This window comes from Eurosta solidaginis, chromosome 4 (assembly GCF_040869045.1).
Source record: "Eurosta solidaginis isolate ZX-2024a chromosome 4, ASM4086904v1, whole genome shotgun sequence".
In the NCBI taxonomy this organism is placed as follows: Eukaryota; Metazoa; Arthropoda; class Insecta; order Diptera; family Tephritidae; genus Eurosta; species Eurosta solidaginis.
In genome coordinates this window covers 11209100-11221907 of record NC_090322.1, presented here as the reverse complement: position 1 = coordinate 11221907, position 12808 = coordinate 11209100, and the positions used below count along the sequence as shown (strand labels likewise).

Genomic DNA, 12808 nt, shown 5'->3' with positions numbered 1-12808 from the left:
ATAAACATTTTCTTGTCTGCGCTTTATACGACCCTTAACGTAGTGATTAAATTAATTATGCAATCTAAAATTCAAGATGCACTTGTTTTTATTAATTTATTATTTTTGTTTTACATGCGAAACATTTGATTTTGATTACATTTGCCAACTGTTGCTGATAAGCTAAACAATACTAATATTTACGTCAAGCAGTTGAATAACTAAATAAGAAATTAAGGTGTCATTAAAATGTTGTAAATGTCAATAGTATGTACTTAGCAAATTGTAGGGAGCGTTATACTGTTGGTACACAAATAAATGCGCAGTGTAAATATGCGAAGGAATGAGATTAGGCTTAAACAAAAAATAAAAGCAAATTTTATACAGTTAATATAAACCTAAAATTGTTTAAAACATATGTTTTAACACATGCCGTTCGCCATTTTTTGAATTTATATGTTTTTGATATGCAAACATCTTTGCTCACTGTATGAGGAAATCATAAGTGTATAGCGGCAGTTACTCACGAACGTACGTACGAAAAACGTGTCAGCTGACACGACCTATCTTATGAGTGCGCAATGTAAACGAAAACTCGCCGTCGCGACGGTCAATGCACGTACGTATGTAGGCCGGAACGTAGAAATCAAAACAATTTTGATTTTTTCCGTAAGAACGTGTCAGCTGATCGCTCTCTCACAAGACAGAATTGCCTATTAAACATTTTGTGTGCTATGTTTGGACCAATTGCAGTTATTATACAAAAAGGCCTAATGATTGTTTAAAATTTTGTTGAATTATCCTAAAATTATTATATAAAATTGGAAGTTACAAATTAATGAACTATAAATTCTTATTCAGTGTTTGTTTCTGCCATTCGCAAATGAAAAATTGTAATTCCAAAAGTTGATGTTTGCATAAGCATGCATGCAAACTGGTCAATGGCAACAGTGCTTTGCTGTAAACAATACACACACAAATATGTTATGTACATGTACACAGACGCACACATTGATTCCTACGGCATTGAGGGTTCGGTCAAACGTGTTTCGTACGACAAACGTCCATACGTACGGCACATGTCGGTGGGTAACTGCCGCTTAAGCGTAGTCTTTGTAAGTGGTATGCTATGTAGGGGATATATTACATATATATGTATGTAGAATTTGAGTGCAGGCGTAGTGTGGGGTGTTGGTATACTGTATGAAGTATTACATAGAAAGAGAAAAAATGTAAGCGTAAGTATTGTCACTACCGTAACGTGGGACAAGGTAGGTAGGAGAGTTGATATGGACAAAAACACTCAGCAACGGAACACAAGCACACTTGGATAAGACAAGTGTGATAACTTCTGTGTAAACGTCAAAATTACAAACAGATCACCTGATTTTTAAGAGACTATCGTGGTCTCATTCTGTGTCTATTTCTATCACCCGTTGAAGATAGCCAACCCTATGCGTCGCCATATTGAACACCCTAAAAAGATTAAAAGTCGCTTGACAGACAAGATATCACGCTTGTTATGTACACAATGTATTTAAGTCTCTGCGAATATACACAATTTCTGAGCCTGCAAGTGCCCGAAGTTATGTATACACTAGAGCTGGATTTCAATTCGATTCTTAATCGATTTAATCGATCTTTTTTTTTTAAATGTAGAACCGATTTTTTTTTAAATCGTTCGATTCTTTAGGCATCGAAGCTTTCATCACTACCTGCTTTACGGACGCTTGAGGAAATACATATTCTGTAATTTTTATTATTTTTTATAAATTTATCTTTATTGTGTTGTTGACTTCGAGAGAAGGATGAAGAAATTTCTGCGCACTTTTGGTAAGCAATATATTGAAAATGTGTTTATCTATTTTTTTGGTATGATCATATATGTATGTAATACTCCAATATTGCTAATACAGGCTGGGTACACTTACAAACATCAGAGTGCCGATATATTGCTGTTTAAAAGTTTTTGTTTTTGTAATAAAAAATCGAATGTACCCAAATTTAAATTTACTCTTCTCACACTTATGCTTCTACAATCACAAAAATTTCGTAGGCTGTATTTTTTTGATTTCGAAATCAAAACTCATTGCGAACATATTGTGTTAGCAATATAGGAGTTTTACATATGTACATATGTATATGGGTATGATACTGTGTTTTGAAATAAAAGATTCAAAAAAGTGCAAAAAGTATGACATTTCGGTATATACTACATATATACTATACTAGTTATCTCTCTGCCATGAAAGGATCAAGTGAAGACCCATGTGACATTCCTTAATGTTTCCAATTTTGTCGACAGTCAACGAAACGAGAGAGAAATTGTCCTGCTTTCAGGGCCGTACCGGAGGTCGTGGGACCCTTGTGCAAAATTCACAGGAGGCCCTTTTTCTAAAAAAAAAGGTTATACGACGCAAAAGGTTTTGCTTGTAGGATATTTTTATATTATGTTTCATACATAGTTTCTTTACATACTTTTTACAGCCAAATTGTCGTACCACTTGTGTTGCTAATCACAAGTGGTCAGCGTTACAAAAAAATAAAAATTCTTACATCACTACATTTGACTCGTAAATTAATGACTAATACTCAATGCCAAATCTCAGAAACGTTATATCTTCAACGCGCGTTACGAGTTGTGAGTCCCTCTACATCCTACTAGGTTTTAATATAATCTGCGCGCATGGTTCTCGAATCTCGAGTCGTTCCTATATAAGTGGAATTTCAGTGTGTCCATTTACATGCCACATATTAAAGGGCTTAAAATCTTTCAATAATTAGATAATTTTCAGACACTAATAGAAGCTCAATCGGCACATTCGAAACATCGATTTTCGCTCATCCACAGTTCAAAATCCAAGGCGAAGCCGAGAAATTTTAGTGGATTGTCTAATTCGACGTTTAGTATGTGTAGAATACGGTATTTTACTCAGTTTCTATCCTAGACGTCCATCCCGATATCTGCTTTTGGATTAGAATTTGAATAAAATAAATAAAATGTTTCCCATAATTTAGTGTATACATTTTTCGGTGAAACTTTTGCTACTCGGGGATTTGGGGGCCCCTCGGAGCTTGGGCCCTGGTGCACCGCATCGCTTGCACCAGTCTCGGTACGGCCCTGCCTGCTTTATTTGTCGAGAAATATCGAGTAAATGGTTAAGTACGTAAGTAAATACATTGTTACAAAGAATAAGAAAAATTTAAATAAACTTTGTTCGTTTCGATTTAATCGATTAAATCGATTTTTTTCTAGAATGGAATCGAAAAAATCAATTCTTAAAAAAATCGAATCGAATCCAGCTCTAGTATACACTGCTGTTTTGTTGGAGATAAGACGCCGGAGTGTTTACAAAAACAAAGCACATGGTTCGGTATTCAAGCTTAAGTTGAAATTTGTTTATTTTAAGGGTCTTGCTGTTTGCAACATCTTTGTACAAACAAATCAAATAAACAAAGTAATTTACATAAAATATATAAAAAATATTTGTTAATTAAAATTAAAAAAATGTTAAGCAAATTAAAATAAAAACATAATAGAAAATAATATTAAATTGAAGTAAAATTGAAATTATTCAAAAAATATATAAATTGAAAAATAAAAATAAATCAAATAAAATTAAATTAAAATAAATTTAATTATATGAAATTCATTTAATATACATAAAATCCACTTTAAATCAACGAGTTATCCGTTTGTTATAAAAAAATTGTGTATTTAACATCGAAAAATTATACACAAGTTATCAAAATGCTATCGATATGTCACCGCAATGTTATCGATTTCTTATCGCAGGGTTACCAATTTGTTATCAGCATGTTATCCATGAAACACATACCTATAAAACTTCCATATACCTATGTATGCATAATCGATGACACATACATATGTTAACTCAACACATCGAACTTCACGAGTACTTGGTACCTTCGCCTTTTTTTCTAGCAAAGCATGTAATCGAAGCTTAGTAATTACAAATCAAACACGAAAATGCAAACAAAATCTTGTTAATTTTCAGATTACTAACAATTAAATCAAAGCGAAAATTGCAAATTACGACATAGATTTGCAATCAAGCAGCAAAATCAACTATTTAAAATTTAAAATAAAACATCTAAATTACAAACGATCTACATTTAATTCGATTATGTATATACATATGTATGTATACGTACATATTTAGTTGCGAGTAAAGGCGGTATCAATAGCAAGAATGTATCTTTAGATTTTCACTGTCATTGTGACACATTTACCTTGACATTTTAAATGGCGTTACTTCCGAATAGCATCAATCAGTGACGTCATATTATATACATATATAGCGGCAATAAAAAAAGGCTTTTTACAGCAATTAATGTTAGTATAATATACATTTTGAATTTTCTTTTAGACTATTGCAGCCTTTCACATATGGCACACAAATGATACAAAAGTACCGAGAGCTGTGATTTCCGTACACACGAGGCGAAATGTATAACTTCCGCGCGCGGGAACACACAAACGCGCTTGTATATTTATCCAATGTTGCAAACTAACCCGGCAAGCGGAAATTGAGCGCGCGCAAACACACACATACATGCTAAACAAAGCCGAGTGAGTATGTTTGTACATATGTGAGACGCTCTAGGTACATCAATGAACTACGATTAGCTAGCTGCTTTAAGTTCAACGCTACATTTATTTGGTTGATTGGGCAATGTGCTTCATTTGTGTTGTGCCTATTAAGTTGGCTCAGCTAAATTTCAAATACAACAAAACAAACTTAAAAAAAAATAACAACAAAGAATAACAATGCCAATAATCATAAAAATAAAGCGAACGTAGGTGTGTTGAACATACAAATTAATTCGTGGTTGCCGGTATCGTTAGTTTACGGAAGAGACTATACGATGACAATTGTCTAGTAGCTGTGATTGTGAAAATTATTGGTCAGCGCGCATAGTCGTACAGCTGTCCAGTATAAATTTACATACTATTGTTCGTACGTGCCACTATGAATTACCTACACCCCCTAAATTTGGCATTTTTTTTTTTTCAAGTTCGATGTCATTGCTTTATTTACAAAGTCTTTTTGTTTTTCATTCATTGATTCGGCATTTATAGGCACTTCTCAGTTAGGAATGTACGAGAGTTTTGGAATGTGACGGTTGGTGTATTTCAATGCACATAAAAACACACTTGAGTGTTTTTTTTTTTTTAATGTTTTCATCTTCATCTTAACTTCTATTCGGTGTTACACGAACCTAGCAATGTGAACCATTCTGTTCTGCTTCTTGACAATTGGCGCATGTAGAAGCCACCGTACCTTTTAACTTGCTTCGTCGCCCTCTTGCGATGCAATCGGTAAGAAAGCCATATATTGCCAAGATTCGAGTTTCCGTGTATGGACTCGGTAAAGCGTTGACCAAGTCCAACGAAGTAGGCAAAAATGCAGAATGGAAGCATTGACTTTCAACTCGCCCATATAACGCTGATAAATACTTTATCTAATAAATTTCGAATAGAAATCAAACCCCTTGATTTTAGTAGAGATTATGTATCTCAATATCACGAGTGAAATCATGGATTGGGAACTAGGGATTTCCAACTATCCTGCCTAGGTACTCCATACGCGTGGAATTTGCCGTCGATTACGACGTTATTGATTTGATTGGGAAAATTCCCAATATCGCCGAATTAAAGCAAAAATTATTGTTGTTGTGGCAGGACTTCGCCATGTTTATTTAGTTAGCCCGTTCATTCATATGTGAGACGTAACGAATTAAACAGGTATGGAATTCACAATGTCCTCTATTCGTCGAACGGCACCCTTACAAACTGTCTAAGCCCTTGGTTGAGTGAAAAATGTGTCAACTGGCTGTCGTGGGAATGATTATTTTCAATATTTAATAGTAACAGAGTTCACCCAGTGATTAGGTTAGGTTAGGTGAAGAGGGCAGGCATGGGCGATATCTACACTTCCACTCGGAGACATTTTTGTCCTTTGTGAGTGCCCTCAGTAAGTACAGGGTGGCGGCAAACTCGTTTAGCCCCATTACCTGCTAGCTGTCCTCAACGAACCACTTGCTTTCCCTGATGAACCCAAGAAGAAGCGATATGTCCACCTTCCCAACCTCTGCCAGGCTGTCGAAGAAGCGTGAGCCCAGAAATCTGAGCCTTCTTCTTTGAAGCGCCACACAGTGGGCTGGATTTGGCTTTCACTGGACTTAGGGAAATGAAAAAAATATTAGTTAATAACACAAAAACTTTGATGGGGATCGATTTTAAGTCTCATTACATGACGTATGGAAAAAAACACATTTTTACCGTTAACTCATTTTCCTCACATTTCCTCAAAACTTCATTAATTTATTTATATAGTTAGGGTCATATACTATGCAATGTACTCTTTTTTTTTGTTTTGTTTTTTTTTTTTTAATGTTAGTATTGCGAATCACTTTTTCATTCTGGTTAATATTTAAAAACAAAAATTCATATTATGCATTTAATTTTTTATATTGAATTTGCATTTAACAATCCAAAAAAGGTTCAAATCAAAAATTTAGCTATTTCAGCTTGTTCGTTAATTTTTTTTTTTATAATCAGCCCAATTCTAAACGAAAATTCCGTGCGAATTGTTTCCCTTCTCCCATTCCTCGTATTCTAAATAAAAATTCCTTGTGAGTTTTTTCACTTCTCCCTTTCCTCCTATTCTGAACAATGTTCGAAAAAGCGGAAACCGGTTATGGGAGAAAAGTAGGTATTATGAATGTGAGGGAGAGGGAGATTTCTCTGCCATTTCATGGGAGTTTTTTCACTAGTTAAGTTAAAGGGAATGCATCAAAATAAATAAATAAATAGTTAAAGGAAATTGGTTATTTTAAGAAAGAACACTTATTTGTACAAATTTGTGCTAAAATATGTATTTACATTCTACCACAATATTCTCACTGTTAATACAACAACAACCACAATATTGTTCATTTTAAGTCGAAAAGTATATCATAAGCAACGGAGGAGATCTTCGCATATTTAATACAGCCATCCAGAAATTGGGCAAGGATTTGTTAAGAAGCCTTATATAGATTTTGGCATATGGCAAAAGGGGAACTCAACTCGACTTGGCCGCCAGAAAATTGCTTTGCAGATTGAATGCAGGCAACTCCGGCGGATTTGTGTTATCCCGCCGGTCTTCTTCTTATGCTCCTCTGTTGATGTTGCTGTGGCACGAATTCATTACTCATTTCAGTGAATACCACATGAAATGCAATAATGTGCATTGTTTATACCTTATTTCTTAATTTCAAACAAATTGGCAACAATAATTAAACTACAATTTTTTAAGCAAAATAAGAAATGCGCAACGAAATTTCAATTGACAAAACAGCTGACTTCGAAAATTCGAAATTCCTATTCCCCAATTATTCTTCTCCCTAGGAGAAAAGAATTGGAGGAATTTTTCCGCGGAAATAAAAAAATCCGCGAGAACAAAATTCCGCGAGAATATTTAGAATTGGTCTGAATATGATGCTTACTATTCCAGCTTGTTCGTTAGTACCAAAAGAGTAATTAAAAGCAAAAATTATTCGATCGGTCAATAGTCCATGAAACCTCCATATATACATATACATAGGTATATGACCAAAAAAACTAAAAACAACAATTTTTATTATTTTAAGTAAATGTTATCGACTCCTCTCCCTCCTCATCCTGACAGCTTCTGCAGAGGGAGCTTGTTGGTATTCGCCATCGTCGGAGCCTTGGTGCGATAGCACAATGACCTGTGATGACACCCGTATGTACCCTCACCGCAGATTTGTTCGGTTTGAGAAGGAAGCTGGTGCCCTTCCTATCCAAGCATACCCATAGGGACCTTGAGACTTCGCAGTCTGCCCTATTGGTCCATAGCAAGTCAGACGGAGCTGTCCACCTCACTTATGTCTAAGTCGGAACCTTTCCTAGCCATCTCATCCGCGAGTTCATTCCCTTCAATGCCGCTGTGCCCAGGTACCCAGCAAAGAGAGACATTGAGATGATTTATAGAAGCCAGAGAGGCTCTACTCTTCTGCACAATGTTTGATTTTATCATGTTGGACTCTAATGCCCTTAGGGCGGCTTGGCTATCAACAAAGATTGTTACGTCGGTGTTGGAGACCGCGCTATCTTGGAGCAGCTTTGCCGCTCTCTCTATGGCATAGACCTCGGCTTGGAATACACTGAATGCGTCAGGAGGTCGGAATGATTGGCTTAGCTGTAGATTTGTAGAGTACATCCCAGCTCCAGTTCTCTTTTCCATTTTCGAGCCGTCGGTGTATATTGTGATGCCCCTGCCGTTGTCTAGGCCTACTTCCCATTCCTCCCTTGAAGGATATCGTATGTTCTGAACCTGGAAGTCCAAAACCCCTGGGATGTGGTTTGTTTTGGAAGTTAGGTCGGTTATTATTCCGTTTAATTGCCCCTTCGTCATATCGTCCAGAATCGTCGCGTGTCCGTGCTTAGCTGTTCTCCACATGTTGGATTCTCTTAGTCGTAGAGCTCCTCTAGCGGCTAATCCCTGCATGAAGACTTGTAGAGGCGTCAAGTGAAATATGACATTTAGCGCTTCCTGAGGTGCGCTGCTCACAGCGCATGACATTCCCAGACATGCCAGCCTTTGTACCTTCCCGATCCTCTGCTGATTACTCTTTTTGTCTAGCGCCTTTCACCAGACTAGAGCTCCATATGTTAGTATCGGTCGAATGACTGTGCTGTACATGCCATGAATAACATGTGGTGCCAGTCCCCAGTTCTGCCCAAAAGCCATTTTGCAGGCGTAGTATGCTGCTAGAGCTTTCTTTGATCTCATCTCAACGTTCCTTCTACAGCTTAACTTCGAATCGAGTATAATTCCAAGATATTTCGCTTCCGAAGATAGGCTTAAGGTTGTGGCGTTTAGCCTCTTTGTCCTTGTCGTGAACAGGACAAGTTCGGATTTTGTTGGGTTTGCCCTCAGCCCATTTTGCCCTGCCCATAGCGAAATGTCGCAAAGTGCCGATTCCATGAGTTCGCTGGTAGTTGGAAAGAATTTGCCTGTGATAAGAATCACTAAGTCATCGGCGTATGCAACTACCTTTCTTCCTTTTCTCCTACAGATTTCAAGAATTTCGGTGACCAGTATCCAGAGAAGAGGCGATAGCACCCCGCCTTAGAGGTGTCTCTGGTGGTCATTTTGCCAATAGAACCAGTCCCCAAAGTCGCGTTGACAACTTTACTCCTAAGCACAGAATCAATTCATAAAGCTTTGGGTTCCATATCGTAAGAGCCTTGCAGATGGCCTCCGTCTGCACGTTGTTGAAAGCGCCCTCAATGTCGAGGAAAGCTGACAACGTGTATTCCTTGCAGCTTAGTGAGTTCTCGATGGTACAGACTGTCTCATGAAGGGCACTTTCAACTGATTTGCCTTTTTGGTATGCATGCTGTGCTGCATCTATCTGCCAGAGATTGGCATTGTTTCTAATGTGTAGATCGATAAGTCTCTCCAGTGTTTTAAGGATAAAGGAGGAGAGGCTTATTGGTCTATAGCCTTTGGCTTCCGAGTGGTTAAGTTTTCCTGCTTTGGGAATGAAAACTACCAGTACGTTTCTCCAGGCTTCGGGTACATAACCATCTTGTAGGCATCTTGATAAGATGCCGTGTAGATATGGTATCCAGTTCGTGTGATTAACTTAACCACTTTGTTCTATTTTTCTTTACTTTTCTTTTCCTTTCCTCTTTTTATTATTATTTTTTTTATTTATACTCCCAACAAAACAATTATGTACACACTTTTCGTCAGCATTTGCTCTGAGACGGTTTTTAGTTAAAATGTGGCTTGCTACAACTTACTCTCGCGATTATAAGTTCGTTTCCATGAGACATTGTGAATAAAACAAGTGTGATATCTTATCCGTCAACTGCTTGACAGGATGTTCAAGACGGCTACTTTTTAGAGTTTTTACAGGATGTTCAACATGGCGGCGGATACCACCTGCTATCTTTAGCGCGTGATAGAAAGAGATACAGAATAAGACCAGGATATTAGTAATTTTGACGTCCATGCAGAAGTTATCACACTTGTCTTATCCGCAATGACCTGAGACCTGCATGTTTTCTGAACACAACAACATTATAGTAAGTAAAAGGACTCTAATGCGTTGATAAGCGCAATTCATAGCTTCCACAATTATCAACTTCACGAGTTCGAGGCGAATCCTGTTACAAATATGCATATACCATACACATATGTAGCATACGAGGCTCTGGCGATGTGATCATATCAAATCGTTCGCCAGATGGTCGGACTGGTACCTTAATGGTGCGTGTTACCGGATCTATATCCGGCAAAGGACATCAACATCGATAACACTCCCCAAAGCATTCGGGGAGTATCCTTATAGCTACAACTACAACAACATAGGGAGCACACGTGGCCTTCGTAGTGTGCGTGTCACCAGTCTCATAGTTTAAATCCGTCTTTGTAGCAAAAATTTCAGCTTGCCACTTTATACATACATAGGTAGATTCCCTTCAATAACACTCTAGGATGGGCTGCTGCTACGCATACCCAGCCTAAAATGAATGCTTCAATGAGTTTCTAAATAGCGTATTAGCAATCCCATTCCAGACTAATATAAACGTGTGATTTTTTTACTGCAATGCTTTTGCGATGCCTTATGTATTGGTTTTAACATTTTCTCACGTTGTATAAACACATCGGTTAGACAGGTTTTGCTGGGTTTAATGCATTCACTATCACCAGTTAAGAAAAATTAAAGATTATAATCTAAAAATAAATGGTGTTAAAAGTCTGCGCAAATAAAGCTCTACTGCGTCAATACCTACATGTTACTTAAATTACACATCCGTGCAAAATCGCATATTTTCTAGGTTTCTTTTCTTTTTTCTCATTAATCTCGAATAAAGAAGGAATTCAACTCCCACAAACGAAAGAAAATATTAGTGCAAAGCTTCTGCTCTGATTTGCTTAAATCAATACGAGTGTTTCGTTATAATTTATGTATTTAAATTTGTAATTAACACTAAACAAAATCTGTGCTAATATATCGAAATTTTATAACCACACAATACGCGTGTTTTATGTCAGTGATGTGCATATGATAATCGTTCGATGCTCATACTCAAATAATTGTAAACTTTAAAAATAAATCGCTGCGTTTAAAAGTGCTAATGAATTCAATTAATGTTAGCAAATCGTGCATGATATAACGGTTAGTGATGCATGTAATAAAGCAATTGTTCAAACATTTGTATTTCTGAAAGGAAGCATTAATTTTTCAAACAACTTTTATGGATTTTTTTTTACTACTTTTTTATCAATGCTAAAATCGATGACTTAATGGCAGGCATCACTTCAAAGTAAATATACGAATTTGCGGTTTTGCAAAAAAATCCTACTCAATGTTAAGCAGTGTATACAAATTCGGAAATAGTAGGTACCTGGAGCAGTGGTGCACTAGAGAGCTTCGTAGAGCTTCAGGAAACTATTCGGCGTTCACCTACATGTCTTGTTAGCGCTAAGGCATCGAGTCCCGAGAATACCGGTCGCGAATTCCGGGCCTGCCGAGCCAGTTTGCAGTCCCAAAATCCAAGGATTGCATTTAAAAAATCGCGGGATTTCGGGATTTCTACGGGATCTCAAATTTAAATATCTTCAATTGGTTAATTTTTTAAGTGTCAATTTCAAACCGCAGAAAATTTTCTTTTCCAGCAATTATTTATTAGACGTTACAAATTTTAAGGGAAAATTTTTAAGGGAAATATATTTTTCTAATAAACATATTTTGTTAAACTTCTCAAATTTGTATACGTTAGATAATTATTTTTGAACCAAAACTCAAAGGTAACAATCTCTGCATGATCACGAAAACCCCGGGATTGTCATTTTCAAATCCCAAAATTCCGAGATTGCATAAGATCTTCGGGATTCAATGCCTTAGTGAGCGCAGCGTAAGGTATCAGTGAAGCAAGTAGTCAATCAGTTTTAGGCTTGTGCTTCAAGCAGTTTACATATCTTGCGTGAACTCTAAGCTCAAATATTCTCCATGTAAACAAATACTACCAACAAAAAAGTTGCCTCTGTATTCGAAGCTCTGCCGGAGTTGCGCACCACTGTCCTGGAGTAATTCCCCTGAAAAGGTAATTCGATGAGAAACATTTTTTTATGTGAATAATCAGCTGTCTGCACTTTAACAAATTTTCAAATTGTTTGCATTTACTTAGTAAATAACTGTAAAATATTGCTAAGATATGGAACCTTGCAAACATAAATTGATTTTTATTGAAGCTCTGATTGCAAGCATCGAGTACAAAGTCGTGAGCGCAGGGCTTGTCATAAAAAGCATACACAGCCAATCTGTTTGCTATCCTCCCGATCCCAAATGATGTCCGTCAAGGGGAACGTGCTTTTCGCAAGGTAATTGAATCCGCGTCGGCACGCTTCATTCCCGCTAGAAATATCCCGAAAACTTGGTCAAATTTTCCAAAGAAAGCCGCAACTTTAGCAAAAAAACGCGGATGAAATGGGAGGAAGAACTTTGACATCTCTACATATCGAAGCTCCCTTTCTCGCCAGAGGGAGCTACCATTGTGTCCTACGCCGATGACCGCACGATAGGGCAACAGGTCCTGGCCCTTCTATTGATGAGTTTTACTATAAAATTAACCACTATCTCCAAATCTTTCCAGTTTTTCCACATCGCAAAATTTTGCACTGTCACCGACCAAATCTTCGGCGACCGTAATTAAAGACGTGGACTTGGCAAATGTCGGCAAAATTGGACATCCACGTCAATAACATTTGGCTACCGACTG

General features: G+C 37.1%; 1 protein-coding gene across 11 annotated transcripts in view; it reads right to left on the bottom strand.

Annotated features, from left to right (window-relative positions):
- Window positions 1-12808, bottom strand: part of Ork1 (open rectifier K[+] channel 1) — a 78036-nt gene that overhangs the window by 24365 nt on the left and 40863 nt on the right. The window lies entirely within an intron of this gene.